The sequence below is a fragment of the Alligator mississippiensis genome, chromosome 2, assembly GCF_030867095.1.
Source record: "Alligator mississippiensis isolate rAllMis1 chromosome 2, rAllMis1, whole genome shotgun sequence".
Lineage (NCBI taxonomy): Eukaryota > Metazoa > Chordata > Crocodylia > Alligatoridae > Alligator > Alligator mississippiensis.
Window position 1 is genome coordinate 195,122,931 of NC_081825.1, and position 20,203 is coordinate 195,143,133.

A 20,203-nucleotide genomic window follows, 5' to 3' on the forward strand; every position below is an offset into this window, starting at 1 on the left:
AGCCACTCTGTGGCTGTTAACATTTATTTTATGCTAATAACAAATACCTTTTAAAAAATTCATTGCATGCAGTATTTGTCATCCAAACTTTAGACTCCTTCTTCAATAATATATAAATGCACAATGATGAGTGTTTACAAAGGAAAAAGGTACCGACACTCAAGGGCATAGAAGGTTGGGTAAAGCAGTAGTGAAACATAAGAGGAAAGGGGCACAGCAGCACTCATTTTCTGACACAACTTATACAACATTTATGAGGGTTTGCGGTTTACTACAAGTCACTCTGAACACCTTTTGTTTCAAAGAAAGAACATGAAGATCAGTCATTGTTAAATCTGCTTTATCTTTGGCTTTACCACAAGCACAAACGTGGTAATATAATGGCTCACAAACTTATTTCTTATTCTTCCAAATAGTCCATATTGCAATTCCTTCTTCATGCTGGCTTAAAAGGGCTAATATTGTTCTTAGATTTTATCCAAAGACTCTTCAGTTCAAATGTGTAAATAGTCCCTGGAGCAAATTCCTTACCACCCAAGGAAATATTCTTATCTTTGAGTTTCAGAGTTATGCTCCTCCTTGCTCTCGCTCTCTGTCTCCCTTTTTCTCTCACTCACTCCATGAGTCTTTGTATTCTTCACTGCATCGTTCCACAGCTTTAAAATAGGAGGGGTGATGAATGCCCCATTCCAGCCTTGCCTCTATCCTGGTGGTTAGGGAATTCACTTATAAATCCCCTTTCAGGCTGAGGATAACCCTGACCCCAAGACTTTCATTTCCTAGGCAAGTGCTCCAACCACTGGGCTACTATGTAAAAGGTGGCACTATCAATGTTTCCCTTCTTCCACCTCTTCCCACATGTTTCGGAGTGAAAGGGACTGCGGGTGCTACACTATGTGCTGGACACAATGCCATCATCATGAATGATGTCTGGTTTGAGGGTACCTAATGGATTAGACCATTCTATAGACTTCGGTGGAGCTTAGCTGAATAGTCAGTATAAACAGGATGGCAACAGAACTCATATCAGGCTGAGGCACCCGCGTGTACGAATTGCAACTGTGCTCTGAAGAATACTCAAGGACCCCAGGCATGGGCACAGAGAAAGTTCTACAGCCCAGACAAGAGATTGCAAGTGAATACAGGTGCCCAAATGGTTTTGTGATTACTAAAGCAGGTCCAGATCACTCTTTGGTGCCAAAATTCCCTGAAATGTACCTATAACAGAAATCCAGGTCTGATTCTAGGTCCTCTGACCTCTCTACCTTCTCAGAATTAGATTTAGTCAAGTTTCTTTCATCATCACTTCCTGCTTCCCAATATTCTCCAACAGCTTTAACAAGCCTTGTCATATGAATTTATGAGGTTTGCCAATCTAGAAGACCTTTTCATAAATGCACATCTGCTCACCAGACAAAGTAAGCCAAGCTCAAAAACTGTACAACCCTAGAAATAACTTCCAGTTTATTTTTTTCTGAAATATTTGGGCATAACTCAGTTAAAAGCCATCTTAGTAAATTGAATAACTGTTAAAATCAAGCCAAATCATGTTTCACAAATTAAATATACACAGGTCAGACTTGGCAATCCAACTTATATAAAATATGAGATATAGCAATGCTTTCTACAGATCGCCACTTTTTGATGGTACACATCCAATCTATAATTTCACAGTAACAAAAGATTTGGGGTGTAGTACAGAAATAGTTTAAATATCAAATCACTGCTAAAGAAATAGATGGCACAAAAATGTAACTAATTGTCTTTTCTGAGTAGTTAAAACACATGGGAAGGGAATAACCTGAATGGTAGAAGGAACAGCAGAGAGAAAGAGACCAGAAAACAAGATAGCATAAGGGAGCTAGTAGAGGAAGAGGTACTAGGGGTACATGCAGACACCACACTTAGATGGACCTAATTAGGGTTAGGTCAATCTATATTCTGAACTGTACATATATTAAAGGAGTTTAGATCAGGAAAAAAAATGGCCAGTCTAATCTAACTAGTTCACGTGAGGCGTGCACTATGTAGACTGGACTAACCCATGCCCAATCTAACCAAATGTGTGTATACATTTGGAGCACAGCCTTAGGGCTGGGAAAGCCCAGCTGCTTACCCCAGCCCCGGGGCTGCACTTTTCCTATATCTGTCACTCCCACAAACCATACAAGATATTTTTAGCTCTTCAATCCTCCCACCCCCAGACATACTACCCTCCCAAAGACCCGCCAGCTTCCCCTTACTCTTCCAAGCCCCGCTACACTCATCAAAACCCCACTACAGACCTGCCAGCTCCCTCCAGTCCCACCTGCCTTCCCTCTCCCCCCAACTTACTTAGACTGTTCCCAGCACCAGCAAACATGTATATAAGCAGAACTCAACCTACGAGCACAAAGCTAAAAGCAAGTTACCTGATTGTAGATTGGGTCCCACAATCATGTGCCTGATGGCAGTGAGAACTGAGGGTGCTGAGTGACTTCAGTGGAAGTACTCAGCATGTTATACAATTAAGCAAAAAAAAGGAAAAACAAGGAAAGATGAGATGGCAAATTGGAACTGCTTTAGACAATGTGCATCTTGTCTTGTTCCCTTCAGGTGGCCTACTGTGTCTATACAGAATCAAAAGTCCTCTCACTAACAGGACCAGATGACAGCAGAAGCGATACACCTGGGAACAAAAGACCTAAAATACAAGAAGTGTTAAGGTGCTGTGCAAAGGAGTAAAGGCAACATTCTGATTGACAAGCCCTCAGCCTGTACACCCTTTAATTTTGGAACCCTGAAAGTTTGGACCTGTGAAAAACAGTTATCAAGACATAAGATTTTTCACAAGCTACAGGAGTGGCAACTGATAATTTCACTGGGAAGCTATTTTTAAAACAACAAATATTTAAGCCTGCCCTTCCTTCCTAGTTTTCCCCCCAATTTTATAATGGTCAAAAGCCTAATTTGCATAATTTTATTCAAGGAAGTGATGTCTAGCAATTTGACCAGTAGACAAAGGAACTGCCAAAATTCATAATCTAATAATGCCAAGTCTAAGGTTTTACTTTTCTTGATGCCATAAGCAAATCATAATAATCTGTGCCTCTGTTTTCCCATATGTAAAACAGGAATGATGCTACTTATCTGCCCAACAGCAATGTATTACTATTTTATAAAACACTAAAAAAAAATCTCTAAGTACCAAGGACTAATCTTGCAAGTTCTTACTTACAAGTAGTCTTTCTAACTGCAGTAGGACTACTTACAAGTGTAAGGACTCCTCTTGTGAGTAGAAGTTTCCAGGATCAGACCTATGTGACATGGCAATTTTAAGTTAAATATGACAACATAAAAATGTGTGTTTTAACCACACTGTAAGACAAAATTTATGACAGCATGTTTAATCATTTTCAAGTTTGGATTTCATTCATCTGGAACAGGGCTCTGACAAACTAAACAAAGTTTACACTCAGGAATTTTTATAGCAATGTCTTGAACTTTCCTTGAACAGAAATATTTCCATGCCATAAACACTGGCTCTGGACACCAACATAAATCACCTGTTTTAAGCCTGAAAATCTCTTTATCAACACATATTACAGAAGATAAACTGAAAATATTGACTTGAAATGCATCATAAAATTAGAAAGGAATCCTATTGATGGCAATTACTTGCGCAGAGTTAGATTAGCCACTCAGCCTTCAAATTCATCTGATGTTTTCAGAAACAAGAATTTAACCAAGAATTTGCCAGGGAACTGGTCGAGGCTGCACGCTCTTGGTGCATGGTTATCATGCAAGACTTCAACTATCCAGACATCTCATGGGAAGAGCACTCGGCCAAATCCAACTGGTCTCAAAGCTTCTTTACATGTGTGGACGAGCTCTACCGGTCTCAAAAAGTTTATGAGCTGACATGAGGTAAGGTGCTGCTGGACCTAGTACTGGCCAAAGGGGATGATCTAATCAGCGACCTAAAAATTGAAGGGAAACTGGGTGACAGTGACCATGAGTTGATCACTTTCACTATCCATCGCAAAGCTGGCAAGTCAGCCAGCAATGCAGTAGTCCTCAACTTTAGGAAAGCTGACTTTCATAAGCACAGGAGTCTTGTTCTTGAGGCCCTGAGAGGCCATGATTTGACAGGGAGGGGAGTTCATGATGAGTGGTTGCTCCTTAAGGAAGTGATCCTAGAAGCACAAGAGGAATCTATCCCAACCAGTAGAAAAAGTGGTAAAAGGGCTCAACAACCCCCTGGCTCAGCAGGGAACTCATGGACCTCTTATATCTAAAAAGAGAGGCTTATAAAGGATGGAAGACAGGAAACATGACTAAGGAGGAGTATTCTGCACTGGTCCGCACCTGTAGGGAGTGAACTAGGAAAGCCAAGGCTGCAACTGAACTCCAACTGGCTACATGAATCAAGGACAATAAAAAGTCCTTCTGATATGTGGGAAGTCAAAAGAAAAACAAGAGCAACATTGGACCCTTGCTAACCCAGCTGGGGCAGCTGACTACCAACACCCAGGAAAAAACCAATCTGCTTAATGATTACTTTGCACCAGCTTTTCACCAGCCCAAAGGGACCACCCTGCCTAACATGATGCTGGATGACCAGGGTGAGAATGACTATATGCCCACTATTGGCGGGGATCTTGTGAGGGAGCATCTTGAGAGGCTGGACCCCCACAAATCAGTTAGCCTGGATAGACTGCACCCAAGAGTGCTAAAGGAACTGGCAGACATTATAGTACAGCCACTGGCATGGATATTCAAAAACTCGTGGCGCTCAGGCAAAATCCTTGAAGATTGGAGGAGGGCCAATGTGGTGCCTATCTTCAAGAAAGGGTGGAAAGAAGGCCCAGGAAACTACAGGCCAATCAGTTTGACCTCAATCCCTGGAAAGATCTTGGAAAAATGATCAAAGAAACCATTCTTGACAGGCTAACAGAAGGCAACAGTCTGAGGGATAGTCAGCATGGGTTTGTTGTGGGTAGGTCTTGCCTGACCAGTCTCATTTCCTTCTATTAACCAGGTGACATATCACCTGGACAAAAGAGAAGAGATTGATATCATATATTTGGACTTTAAAAAAGCCTTTGACCTGGTGTCCCATGATGTCCTCATGGAAAAATTGGACAACTGCAGCCTCAACTACTTCACAGTCCAATGGCTGGGGAACTGGCTCTGAGGCCAGACCCAGAGAGTGGTAGCTGATGGAACCAAATCAACATGGCATTCAGTGACCAGTGGTGTCCCCCAAGGCTCTGTTCTCGGACCTGTACTCTTTGATGTCTTCATGACCAATCTGGACACTGGTGTCAGAAGTGGACTAGCTAAGTTCACTGATGACACCAAACTTTAGAGAAGACTGTCCACACTTGAGGATAGGCTGGTGGTCCAGGCCAACCTCAGTGGGCTTGCAAGGTGGGCAGATGAAAACCTGATGGCATTCAATACGGAGAAATGCAAGGTGCTCCACCTCAGGAAAAAAACCTGCATCACACTTATAGGCTCGGCAATCCTAAACTCGCTAGCACCATGACTGAAAGAGACTTGGGGGTCATGATTGACCACAAGATGAACATGAGTCTCCAATGTGATACTGCAGCTGGCAAAGTGAACAAAACTCTGGCTTGCATCTACCAATGCATCTCGAGCAAGACCCAGGATGTCATCCTCCTGCTGTATTCGGCCTTGGTGAGGCTACAGTTGGAGTACTATATCCAATTCTGGGCTCCACAATTTTGGAAGGATGTGGAGAAGCTTGAAAGAGTCCAGAGGAGAGCCACATGCATGATCAGAGGGCAAGAGAATGGGCCTTATGAAGAGAGGCTGCGAGCTACGGGACTCTTTAGCCAAGAGAAGCGCAGGCTCAGGAGTGACTTGGTGATAGCCTGTAAGTACATAAGGGGTGTGCATCAGGATCAGGGAGAACACCAGTTCACCAGAGCTCCCCAACAAGGTCCAACAGTCACAAAGACCTGCAAGACCATTTTAGGCTGCACATAAGGAAAAACTTCTTTATACTCCAAGCCCCCAAGGCCTGGAACAGGCTCTCCCCAAAGGTGGTGCAAACACCTACTCTGGACACTTTTAACAAACATTTGAATGGTTATCTCGCGGGGATCCTTTGACCCTAGCTGACTTCCTGCCCCTTAGACAGGGGACTGGACCCAATGATCTTACAAGGTCCCTTCCAGCCCTAATGTCTATGAAATCTATGACAGGTTGTTCCCTCCAAACTATCATTTTATAATTTCAGAAAAAAAGTGCTTTACCATAAGAAAATGAGGTGAGGATGCTACAAGAGAAATGTACTGTGCATATAATGCTGCATTAATCTTAAAACCATATAAAACAACATGATTTATCAGGTATTAAATATAATCAAGTTTCTGTAAGATGTATAATTTCACATAAGTACAAGAGAGTGCAACAAAAATGTTAATTAGATCCTTGCTTCTTGTGGACCAGATTCAGGAAAATAAAATATCTATCTTGTACCATTATAGCAGGGAAGGAGTGGGGAGGGAACATGTTATTTTAAACCACAAAACTTCTTAATGACTTCAGAACCCTTATAGAGAAGCGCCTGTATCTCTTGGAGCTGCCTATAAGTAGTAGCTTCTGTGCAACGCTTCGGTAGCCAATTCAATTCGGAAGAGATTCGGCCCGTATTTGGCAGCCAAGTCTCTGAATCCAAATCATATTGGGAGACCCATGAATCTCTCCAAATCAAATCAGAATCCTCCAAATTGATTCAGAGAGATTTGAAGATTCAGCCATAGACTGTACAGGCAGGCAGTAGGCAGTGCTGGTGGGAGCAGCTAAGTGAGCCCCAGCTTGAGCTGGCAGTCCCAGGAGAAGCCGTGGCTCATCCGGCTGCCCCCCCACTCCCCTCTGGGCTGAGGCAGGGAGTGCTGGCAGCCCCGGGAGAAGCCACAAGGTTGGGTGGAATGATTGGGGAGCTGGGGGAATTGAACCAGGAGCTGGAGGGAAGCCACCGTTCATTTCCCCTGCCCCAATCATTCTCCCCAGCCCCTGCAGCTTCTCTTGGGGCTGCCAGCACTGTCTGCCTTGCCCCAGCGGGGCGGTGGGGGGCGGGCAGCCAGACGAGCCACAGCTTCTCCCAGGGCTGCTGGCTCAAGTCGGGGCTCATCCGGCTGCTCTCCCAGCTAGTCCCCCTTGCACTGCCTGCCTGTATAGTCTATGGCCGAATAAGATTTGGTGACAAATATCTTTGGATTTGGCTGAATTGAATCGGGACAGTGATTCAAATCACTGAATCGAATCACTGTTCCTCCAAATCACTGAATCCGAATCTGAAGCAAATACTTTCTGCTTCACACAGGCTTAGTAGTCAGTTGTCATGGAAAGAACACTTTGTTTTAATATCCATTCAGCCTGTCTCTTAACATGCATCTGTAGCCCAACTGATGAGGTAAGAGAATCCCATTTCAATATTATAGGAAAGAGAAGAAATGAAGCTCCATGTATCTTAATTCTGTGCTTTTGAAAACAGGAGAATATAGCACTTCACATTTGTATTACAAATGAAATAATGTGGTGTTTTTTATTTTATTAATTCTGATCATGTAAATTGTAGTTAGCACCACCAAATCTCACATTTGCCAGTCTTTCATCAGAACAAAGCTGAGGCCAAATTTTGCTCTCACTTGTGACTTAAAAATAACCCTACTCTTTTCAATACTTTGCAGTGGTTTCCATTAAAAGTGCAAACACTTTCCAACACTTGCCACACCACAGTGCCAGATGTACCACAGTTATGCCTGTACACCTATAAAGGGGAAATAACTGTGGTGTTTCAGACACTGTGGTATGGTGGCTGCTAGGAAATATGTTGGCTTTTTAACAGTGACTAATCTTATGGGCCAAATTCTCCTGCATCTGAATGAAGAATTTGGCTTGTTCTGTACTCTGCAGCGCTTTACATATGAAGATTTTTGTGCTACTATCAATATAGGTATGTAGTGGTGTTTCTAAGTAGCACTGGGTAAACCCAAGCAAAAATAGGTTAAGTGACTTGAACATAAGTTATTGATACCTTTGAGAATCCTGATACCATATCCTTTGCTTTAACTAGAAAATGTTCATGAACATAACTTGGAATCTGTGGAGAGTAGCACCATTTTCCTATGGAAAAATGACTGGATCGGTTATTGCGGCATCTTTCTTTGTGAGTGCCCAAATGGGAAATATTTCAGTCTACACTCTGTCGTCATGGAATTTGCCGCGTAAAAATTCAACTATGTGGTATCTGAAAGCATAGCAGGAGTAATCCTTGCTTCTCCCTTATTTTAGGAGTACACTATTTAATTTTTCAGGTAAGGTGAAATCTGCATGTGACACATCAACAGCAGAGAAAGTTGTTTCATCTCTGTCTGCTTACTAACGTAATGTGATAATTTCATTTTAGTGAGAAACTCAGGACATTTACAGATGGATTTAGAGGGGGGGAAACTGGCACAAAAATAGATGTTATATAAAAAATACACACGAGGATTGCAAATTCCTTTGCTTTTTACCAGCAGGCTTAACTAGGGATATGGAAGAGTCATGTTAATCTTCACTTTACACAAAGCCACATGAGAAAACAATTATAGTAAACCTTTAATTTTAAAGAGCTTCCTGTTTTTGTTGAGAAGTTAAGTCAAACAGTTTTATTTAATAGGAGATTATCTTTGGATATGGATGTTGGTCATTATATAAATGTAATGGGAGGTCACCATGCCCTGGCATTCCCAGGGTCTGACAGTTCACTTCGTGTCAACACTTATGCCTGGAGATGCAGCCACCTTTATGTTCAAACATGCTGCTGATGATTTTTCCCCTTTTTCTTTTTCTCCTTGGAGAAAAAAATTTTTGTATCTAAGAACTTGCTCCATTCGAACAGGGTCCAAATTTCAGTTATATTTAAGCAATATGCTCTTAATTGAAAAGAGAGAAATGGCAAGCCACCATAAACATGGCAATAAAACAAAACCCTGTATGAAAAGCACAGTAAGCTTAGTGGTTAACATTACTTAGCAAGATCATAGGCAGGCAGGTAAATAGAGGAAGCTCACTCTTTTCTTCCTTTTGTTTTCCTTTGACATTCATGACATTTATCTCCCCCCAAAATCCTTGGGAACAGTTGGGATTTTGTAATTGAGACAGAAAAGTACTGGGAAGTAACAAGGGCTGTTTCCCCAATGTCCGATTATTGTGTCCCATTCCCATCTGTCCAGGCTAATTGTGAGTGCTGCTAAATGCTATTGATTTTTTTTATTTATTTATTTATTTATTTTTTGGGTGGTGGAGAGGAGGCTGCAGGTTCTTTCCATTGCTACAACGATGCTTGTGGACTTCCTGGGTATGTGTGGGGACTACACGTTGTGTTTTTTCATGTGGTGTTCATCAGAGTCAAACTTGGTCAAATATAGCCACTCACCTGAAATTGATAAAAGCTAACAAAAGTGTTTCTGAGACAATAAGAGTCTCAAAGATCACATTTATTTTTGTGCTAATATTTCAGGCACCCCTCTGTTTTTTATGGGAGATTAACAAGATGAAGATTGAAGTTATCTATTTCATAGGTGCTTTAGAGCAGTTTGGAGGCTACATGACAGAGGCCAGCAGTCTGCAAGAGGCTTTTTTTGTGCAGTATACATAGTGTAGGTATGGAATGGATTCTTCTGACAATATCCACTGCCCTCTCTGTATGTGTCACTTGGACCAATCCATTTGATTTTAGTGAGAAATTTATCCATGCCTAAGGAAATCGGTTCATTTCTCCTTCCCTTTATCCCTCTTGGGGCATGTGAGAACCACAACAAAATTGTGATGCTGTTGTGACTCTTCAAGTTATAGTTTAGCCCCTAGTCTTCCCCTGGATTAGTTCAGCTTCATGATTCTCAGTGATGTTAATTCTTGGCTGTCGTTAATTTATGGCACTGCCTGCATAAGCTAAAGATACAAAAGGAAGATTAAAGAGCATTTCTCAACTGTTAATTTTCTTATGGTAAAGCACATTGGTAAAGAAAGTGAGGTGAGGATGCTACCTCACCTCAAACAACATGATTCATCACATATTAAATATAATCAAGCATCTGCAAGATGTATAGTTTCACATAAGTGCAGGAGAGTGCGCCAAAAATGTTAATTAGTTAGTTGCTTCTTGAGGACTAGATTCTGGAAAAAAATATCTATCTATCCTGTACCATTATGGCAGGGAAGGAGCAGGGACAGAGCATGTTATTTTAAACAACAAAACTTCTCAATGACTTCGGAACCCTGATAGGGAAGTGCCTGTATCTCCTGGAGCTGTCTGTAGGCAGTTGTCATGGAAAGAACACTTTGTTTCAATATCCATTCAGCCTGTTTCTTAACATGCATCTATAGCCCACCTGATGAGGTAAGGGAATCCCATTTCAATATTAGAGTGAAGAGAAGAAATGAAGCTCCATGTATCTTAATTCTGTGCTTTTGAAAACGAGGGAATATAGTACTTCACATTTATATTACAAATGAAATAATGTGGTGTTTTTTATTTTATTAATTCAGATCATGTAGATTGTAGTTAGCACCGCCAAATCTGACATTTGCCAGTCTTTCATCCAATTATCCATGCACCCATTTTCTCAATTTAGTTTGAAGGAGCTAAGGCTGGGGAAAGGAATGGCCAACATATTATAGTTAATAGTGGAAAGAACAGTCCAGACTAGATTAATATATTTCTAACAAAGAAAAAACTCAAGGTGGTGTGAAAACGCCTCAGGTACTGTCCTTTTATCAGACTTTTTCCCCTTTAGCTAGTTCACTATTCTTATTATTCATTAAAAATGATAAGTTCTAGCTTTCAACAATTTTTCTCAATACAATTCCCTTCTCCACTCCCTTCTGATATCCAGTTCTTTTGTAAAGCAAATAAAGTAAGTTTTAAGTTTTTCTAAAACCAGTGAGCTGGCTACTCACACAGGCCTTTAATTATGAGATTACATAAATTGGTGCTTGAATCAACAATGATGTAAACAGTTTTCTAAAAGGAACAATTTATTCATGCGATAAGAATTGCCTCATTCATTTTCTATAGAAATAGATCTGATTAAATTAATGTTTCTATTTTCAAAACACATTACGTGGTCTCCTGCCTTTGGTGAATGGGAGATGAATTCATGGCGATAAATGTTTTTGTTTTGTCTTAATATTCATTATTTACTATCATTTTGCTCCACAACTTCTTATCAGGGTTTGATAATGGCAAACAAAATTATGCCAAAAATAAATCCAAGCAACAGGATCAACTTAAATTGTTTCATATTTAAAAGTAAAAAATAAAAAATAAGATCAAAGAGCAGTTCACTTCAGATTTATAGTATGTCTCATCAGCTGTGAGAGATATCCACCAGAAACTATGTAACCCAGTAGAGGGTTTCGTCTTTTTACTTGCTGGTGCATAATTTGATTCACAATCTGGCCTTGAACCTTTATTCTAGTAGTCCTTTAGGCAGGATTTTCAGTCTGTCTATGGAGATAGTTTGCTATTTGTATACTCAATACAGTAGTCACAAAACAACCTAGCTCAAAGTAAGGAAACCTCTTCTCAACACCTGTATACAGAATTTATTCCATAAAGACCTCCTACAAAAAGCAACACTAAGACTGTATTTTTTTATTTAAAAAAAGTTAGCTCTAATGTGCCTTTTGGAAAAGACAAATATTTTGGGATGTATTTTTGGTAAAAGAAAAATCAAAACAAAATAATAAAAGTAGTGGGGTGTCAAAAGATGCCATTCCCTTTTGATTATATGAATGGAAACATGATATTCCATAAGAACTGCAATTTTAAACAAAGGAATATTCCCTACCCATTTGTGTTTTTACAGCTTACTTTCTGAATAAGACTTAGAAAGCACTATATGCAGTGGTAAAATTTAGTTAGCTGGTAGCAAGGAGATATATAAACAGATCTGATAACAAAAACAATGTATTAGCAGAAGAACACCATCTTCCAATAATATTAATGGCAAATGTTTATGCATGCGAGAAAAATTACAATTCCTACATCTGCATACACAAAAGCGCAGACCATGAAACACTATGTTTGCAAATACACTTGTGTGTTGGATCTCACAACTTGATATTTTAAAAATGTCCTACATATACTACAAGTGGACTTGGATAGCATCTTCAAACTCTTCTACCTATAACTGCTGCTCTATATTCATATGAAGCATCCCAGTGCAAAAAGCAACAACGTGCTAAAAAGAAATGTAATTCATCATTGCACATGACAATTTTATATTCTACTACATAAGCCTGCCAGGTACTTAAGTTCTGCTTTCAAGGTTTTAGGAACAGGTGTTATTTAAGAAAAAAAATAAGAAGAAAGGCAAGGAAAAGAAAATAAAGAAGACTGAGGTGGAATAAAGAAAAGGAAAAGGAAGATTTTTTTTAATAAAAACATTACAGGGTAGGATGTTGGGATGTTGCTCAGGAGCTGAAATTTATACCATCTGCTTCAGAAAAGACTGCTGAGTCCCTGAGGAACTCACCCTGGGAGCGGACAAGTTATAGTTCATTCCTGCCTTATCACATATATTTCAAGAGGAAAAGAGAAATACACGTTCCAGTGAGGCTCCACAGGAGCCCAGATGATAGAGATTCACACAGAATCGATCCATTTTATGTACCATATTTGATAGCACCAGTTGTATCCACCATTATACTTTTTTCAAACAAGACAATTTTGCAAGAAAAGCAGGATGCATAAGCCTAGGTAGAGTGCCATACTAATGGTGCTCTACCGCTGATCCCCAAGCTAGTTCATTCAGTGCTAAATCAGGTATCTCTGCACAGCACTGCATTGTACCATGTATATGTGCCTTTACTGTACTTTTATCTTTCTACATTAAGACTGTGGATTTCATTTAGTCTTAATAAATTAAATTAAATTTAGTCTTTTAATACAAGCTCTCCTGGAGTACTTTTTCCATTAGAATCACTTCCCAAGGGCCCCTACCTACCAGCCTACCATTTCCCCATGGTTTTTGAAGTCCCTCATCTTTCTTCTGATACTCCCACTCCTTTTTCTAAGAGTCCCTCTCATTTCATGATTACTTTCAGTCAGATTACTTTCTCCTTTCATATTCTCAACCAGTTCTTCCCTATTAGTAATAACATCCCCTACTAGAAATAACATCTAAAAAAAGACAGTTACCTACCCTCTACCTTCTGAAATAAAATTGTTCATAAAATTCTAAGAACTTGTTGGATAAGTTAGAGTCTGGACCATTTCCCCAGAAAATAAACCTTTTTAAAGAAAAAAAACTTAAATAGCCAATATCTTATATCAATTAAAGAATATCCTTCTATCTTTAGCTTTAATTTCAATAAGAAACCTTGCCATAATGAAAGCCTCTGTCTGCTTGGACTGATGCTTCCCTACCTGCCTTCTCTACACATTTCTGGGAATCGTGACAGTAAATGTCTTTTTTTCTTGTATGCAATGTGCTAATAAAATCAATGGTGTTAAAGTAACCCAAAATTCTGCTATGAAATTAATTCCTAAGGCAATTTAAAGCCGTATTTCAGGAAAACCATACAAGCACAGCTTCCTAGTCAAGAAGCAGCACTTGTAGATTAGCATGGCATGTTTTGAGTGTGCTGCTACCTGGTACAGCCATTTTGCCATGCTCCTAGTGAGACTCAAGGACCCACTTGTGGTCCTGACTACAGATGGTTATGGTGATGTGCTTTGCTGAATTGGCATAGCCCTCTGGAATAAAGTCTGAGCTATTATTTCACACCCCAGTTTATCTAAAGTAGCTGTAAATCCTATAAATGCACATTTTCTACCTTCATTCCCCCACCTTCCTCTTAGCTCCGTAAGTAACAAATGAAATAAGTCTGGCAAACCACAGCATTTAAGCATGTGTTGGACCAGACTTTGCTGAGAAGTTCTGGTAGGTTCACTCCTAACTAAATTACTTGATTTGCTACTTTACAGCAAATGTAGACTAAAATATTAATGTTATCCTCAAGTTGTGTAATAATTCTGGTAGCCCTCAACATCTCCTCTTTGTTCTCACATCCATACAGAACACTTGTCATGAGCCCCACAATAAAACAAAACATCTATTTTTGCCATGTTATGGCTCTTCAACAACAACAATACGTTTTAACATACAACAATCAACTGCTGTATCACTTTGAACTGGTTCATAATACACAGGCTGATTTCAGTGTTGACCCTCCTACAGCCTGGCTCAGGTCCCACACATTCTAGACAGATTAGAACACGATTTGTTTCAGCTATAACAAAAGCAAATATTTTTAAGATATTGTTTTAGTAGTAAAAGATACTGAATATGCAAAAGGCAATAAAGTTATTCTAAATATTGATGTAAAAAGTTTAAACTTTCCAAATGCTTGATAATAGGCCTGTGTGAAGTGGCTAGTATTTGCTGCAGATTCAGCCAATTCGGGGGACAGTGATTCGATCCAGTGAGTCGAATCACTGTCCCGAATCAATTCAGCCAAATCTGATTCGGAGATTCAGCTACTGCCAAATCTCTGAAACCCTGAATCACCCAGGCCCATCCCCCACCCACTCTCCCAGCCCAGCAATGGCTGCCACACCTGCCCCAGCTCCTGGCACGTGGGGAAAAAAAGCCCCGACTCACCGGGTACTGCCTGGTGGGGGGGTGATCCCCACTGCCCCCCACTGACCCACAGTCAGCGGAGGGCTCTGCATGAGCCCCTCTGCCTCCCCTCCCCACTATCTCAGCCCACCCCCACCCCCCCATGGCTGCCCTCCCCAACCCAGCTCTGGCCCTTTAAGGGAAAAAACCCAAAAAACCCCAAATACATTGGTTCCTGCCAGCATGGGGTGATCCCTGCTGCCCCACTCCACATGGGGGGCTCTTCCATGAGCCCCCCAAGGCCACTGCAGGAGCTAGTGAAGTCGGGAGTTTTTTTTCTGTTTGTTTTTTTTTTTCTTAAAGGGCCAGACCTGGGCTGGGCAGGGCAGCCATGGGGAGGGCTGGGAGAGCAGGGGATGAATCAGGGGGCTTGTGCAGAGCCCACCATGCAGCATGGGGCAGTGGGGGGCAGCAGGGATCACCTCCCACACAGCAGCACCCAGTGAGTCGGGGCTTTTTTGTAAAGGGCCAGGAGCTGGGGTGGGCAGGACAGCCATGGGGGCTGGGGGAGTGGGCGGGTGGGGTTGGGGCCTAGCAGGGGTCCCCCCATGGTCTCCTCTCCCCTCTTCCAGCCCCCCTCCCTCACCCCCTACTTACCAGCTCCAAGTCCGGCTCCAGCTCCCTGCTGCAGCAGGTGGGGACTGCTCGAATCAAAGCTCTCCAAATCTTTTCCGAAGATTCAGAAAGCTTTTATCAGTTCAGACCTTTTTATTGGTCCCCTGATTCAATTTGGATTTAGAGATTAGGCCAACAAACTGGACCACATCTCCTCCAAATCAAAATCAGCACCCGGAACTTCACACAGTCCTACTTGATAATATATCTATTCTGTGCTTTATAAAAATACCTAGTTATAACTAAAAATATATTCAGCCATTATAAGAATTCCAAGGGACCAATTTCTAAAGAATATTTAACCAGCTTCTTAATGGTGCACCAGACCTTTAATTTTAGATTCATGATTATATTCACAGACTTACCCCCATGCTCGCAATTTGCAAATATGGATTTGCACGCATGAACACATTTGCAGGCATCAATTTGAAGTCTGTCTTTGAAACAAGAATAAATCCCCAATTTCTCTCCCAAGACCTGAAAATCTTCCTACTTCCAAAATATTGATTTGTTCTTTTGATCCAATTGGAAAAAATCAACAGTTACTATGGCTTTATGAATGATATACCTGGCACATAGTTCATTCCCTTTCCAGAAATATTTTTTAGTTACTTGAGCTATTAAGTGTGTTTAATAAGCAATCAGGATTCTTTCACTATTTACATGTATTTCTTCACTTAACATTGACCCACCCAAATAGAATAAAAGCACTTCCAGATGGAGACATTTATACAGCTATTTTGGCAACTCCCAGGTTTGTGTCTTGCTCCACAACTCCCACTATTGTGTCTTGCTGGCACTTTTGTAGCTATATAGACTCAGCTCTTTAGAAGGTCCATGTTTAGTCATTGCTTAGTTTGAATGACAAAACAATTTTCATGAGGAAGACTGTTAAGAGAAGGGAAATGCAATTTTTAATTGCTTTCTGTTCAGCTAAACCTGAACACAGGGCAAATAAAAGACATTTCTATATGCTGCAGGTGTTCCTTCAGCTAAGTTTCAAGCTTGTTTCAACCATGGTAGTTAGGTAGCTTCCCTTAAAAAAAGGTTGCATCAATCTTTTGCATAGGAAACTGTTAGGCAACCTTTATATTTATTGTTGTTACCAGCTGGTTGTTACCAAATGCCTCTATAATAATGGCACATATATCTATACAGGCATATATATATATAAGTATATGTGTACATATACCTACATCACACACACACACACACACACACCCCCCCCAATACCTATAGGTATATGCAGGCAGAATATGCACCCCCCTCCCCCACAATACATACATAACATACATAGGGTACTTGGGGTCAGATTCTAATTGAGTCTCCAAGAGCTATTACAAAAATAAATATTTGCTCTAGCAATAGTCTGCCTATTTAAAGGGGGAGGGAATAGCAAATAATAACATTAAAACACAGCAAGTGGATTTGTTCAACATAACAAGAAATGACACAGAGTTATGTAGGTACTCAAACTATAATGATGAGTACTATAGAAAGATCAAAAAATAAAAAGTTTAAAGAATATATGTTCGCTCTCTGCCATCCAGATAAAGAGAGAGAGAGAGAGAGAGAGAGAGATTCACTTGTCAGATTACAGAATTTTGGATTGTATTATACAAATTGTCTGTAGAGGCTCAAATTAATACATTATAGGAAAAAGGAGGAATGATCCGTTTTCCTGACTACTTGAAAGACTATGGAAGGGCAGAGATGCTGTGAGCTCAGCTTTATGTACAGACAGATTTTTCTAAATAGATTACCTCTCAAAAAGGTCAAAAGCTATTGTGAAATATAACAGTAAAGAATTGCAAGGTTTTCAAATTGAACATTTCACTTATTCCCTATCATGCCTCCTAATTACAGATTTTCATGTTATACCTAAATTTACTTTGTATGCCATATCTAGGATCCCAAGTGTGTTATTTAAATGTATCACAGTATTTAGAAGAGACAGATTCATAAAAATGAGCATACAGATATTTCAAAAATAAGAGGTTTAGACTGTCAATTATCTTTACTATTATTTCTTTTGTGTAACAAATTTCAGTTCTCTCTCTGACTTGCCTTTGAGCTTTAATATACTGAATACATGACTAGTCTGAATTTTGTGCCGTTGCTGAGAACTAGAACCATTCAAGAAGGCATGCCTCAATGGTAACAGGATATGAAGCCTTGTCTAAGTGACAAGTTTGCTTAGAGTCCAAGTCAGTAGTGATCAAAACTGGTTACTATCCAATAGCTATTTGTTGTCCTACAGTACCTGAAAGGAGTTGATGGTTTTGATCTAATTTCTAGTGAAGTGATGTTCAGAGCATAGACCTACCAATGCATCTGGTTTTGATCAATATGTTTGATGAATGTTTCAACAAGAAGCTAAAAGACTGCATAAACGTGCAAACTAAACTGCCTCTTCACCTCCCAAGCGTAAAGGGGGATCATCAAAAGTAGAAACATTCTCGTTCTGATGCCTTCTAGGCTTTTTGTGGCCCATCTAAGGAGATTCGACTAGAGGTAAGAGAAACTTTTCGTACATATTTTATTGTGCATATATTATGCACACAAATACTTTATGTTGTTTTAAAAGTCAGTTCAAATTAGAGCATAATATACTGTTCGCTATTCTGTTAAAATAAGATTCACGTGTAAAAATATCAAGATTGTACTTCTTAACTAAAGATCTATTTTACTTATAAGAAACACTACATTAGAAGTACACATTAAATTCTTGTACAAATAGGATACTTTGACTCTGGTCTTCCAAGTGATCAGCGTAAAACTAGGCAAAACAAAGCATGTGTGTGGGTTGGGGCGGGGGGAGATGCCTTTGTACTCCGGGTTCCAATGATCTCCAGATGCAGTAACAGGTGGGCAGCCAGGGCAATAGGCTGGGCTGGTGTCACTCCAATTAGCCACAGATCAGAGGAAAGATGGCTTATTAAAAGATGGCTTAAAGCCCTTTGATTCCTCCTATATCTTGCAATGCCAAGTGCTGCTTTGGTAGAAGCAGAATAATATTCAATGTTTACTTAAATCAACAGATCCAACAGATTTGATATAGAAGAACAACTACCTTTAGCTTGATTCATACAGAAAAAAAAGTCTTTTTCTTTAAAAAAAAAAAGACTCAAAAATTACAGTTCAAAACAAAGTTTTAGTGTTATTTTCAGGTTTTGTTTTCATCAAGTATATTTCAAATCAGACAGACATAGAATTTAGAAGAGGCTGAATTTGAACCATGAATGATATAAATTTCTGTTCAAGTACTATATGTCATCCAAACCATCGCTAACATACTTCAGAATCTCATTTATAAACACCACCCATGTTGAAAATGCAGGCATTTTTCTGACAGTACAAAACATAAACCAGGAGAAATATATGCAACTGAAACTACAATGGAAAAGTAGGGGTCCCACCCCACTGATAATAAAGTAATTGAGATAGTTCTTATTAAACAGTGATAGCCAGAACCAGCCCTACTTTAACAGCCTAGAATTCATTTTAATAGTCTTAAATATGTCTTACAAAGCAGTTTCCTTTAGAAAAGAATTTCACAGCACATTTCTTACATACTGTACCTTTTATCTTATTATTGGAAACACAAAAAACTTCATTACAACCAGATTCAATGCTTTTACTCTGATCATATTTCAGTACAACTGATAAATAAAAGGGATAAAGGGGTCTTACGTAACAATCTTCATTCAGGACACTTAAATCTGTAGCTTCAAATCCATTTTATCCACTGTCAGTCACAAAAGTAAAACATTTTTTCCTAGAAGAATAATGAGGATGGTAGAAAAAGACAATGTTTTTCTCCTGGTCCATTTAATAAATGAAACATTTACTTTCAGCTTGGTGTAAAGTGACAGAAGGCTTATTAGACCTGACACCGATCCTCCCTAGAGAATTTCAGTGAACAAGTCACACAGGTGGAGGTCAAAATAGTAAAGGAGTTAAATGAAAAGAGGTAGGAAACAAGTCTGTCTTAAAGTCAGAAATTAGTTTAAGAAAAGAAAAAGAAAAAGGAAAGAAAAGCACTGCAGCATATTCCTAATGCAAAACCACTTAGTGGGAAATTAAAATATTTACCAGCTATAATATTTTACAAATGTTACAAAATGATTTTGATTTGAGTTATTTAAAGTCGTCTTCTCTCACTTCATATGTATGGTGTGTACAAATACCACTTATATGAATAACCTGTGTGAATGCACACCTTGTGCTCTGCTATTGTATATTAAAAAGTGTTAAGATGCATACAGATAAACAAGTTGTGAAATACATATGCCAGTGACATCTGTATGAGAGACAGATTAATATGATCATGTTATGATGTAATTTAAGTGGTATCTAAGACAACCAACACATTTGTACATACTACCCTAAAAAGAAAGGGCACGTGTTAATCCTCAAAGACATGGGTAATTGGGTAATGATAACTGCCCAGCTTGCCTATGCTATTCTTCTGAATAATGCTTAGATATCCTTTAAATGCCATTAAAAACAAAGTTTATAAATTGGAAAGGACTGACATCCCCAGAGTTTGGTTAGATTAGAACTTGTGGTCCTGTTTGGACTTCAAGTTAGTTGTCAATTAATTCAAGTTAAATAATTGGTCCATAAATATTCAGTCAAGAACAGTGGTGCTGAAACTTCTGCCTGCAGGCAAATCCATCTGGCAGGGCTGCATCATCCATTCCATGGGGTTCTCCCACTGCCAAATTTCCAAACCTGTGGGGGAGATGTGGCAGCAACATCTGAACCCATGGGGAGATAACACAGATAACATGGCCCCAACACGGTCAGGCCAGCACATGGAACTGCTTTGCAACTAGAGCCAGCACATGGAGCCCAGCTGAATCAGGGCAAGGGGGAAGGAGGGGGAGGTTCGT

At 39.8% G+C, this 20,203-nt stretch overlaps 1 protein-coding gene across 2 annotated transcripts in view; it reads right to left on the reverse strand.

The window, feature by feature from the left end:
- Window positions 1-20,203, reverse strand: part of INSC (INSC spindle orientation adaptor protein) — a 289,967-nt gene that overhangs the window by 254,694 nt on the left and 15,070 nt on the right. The gene's annotated exons all lie outside the window — the stretch shown is intronic.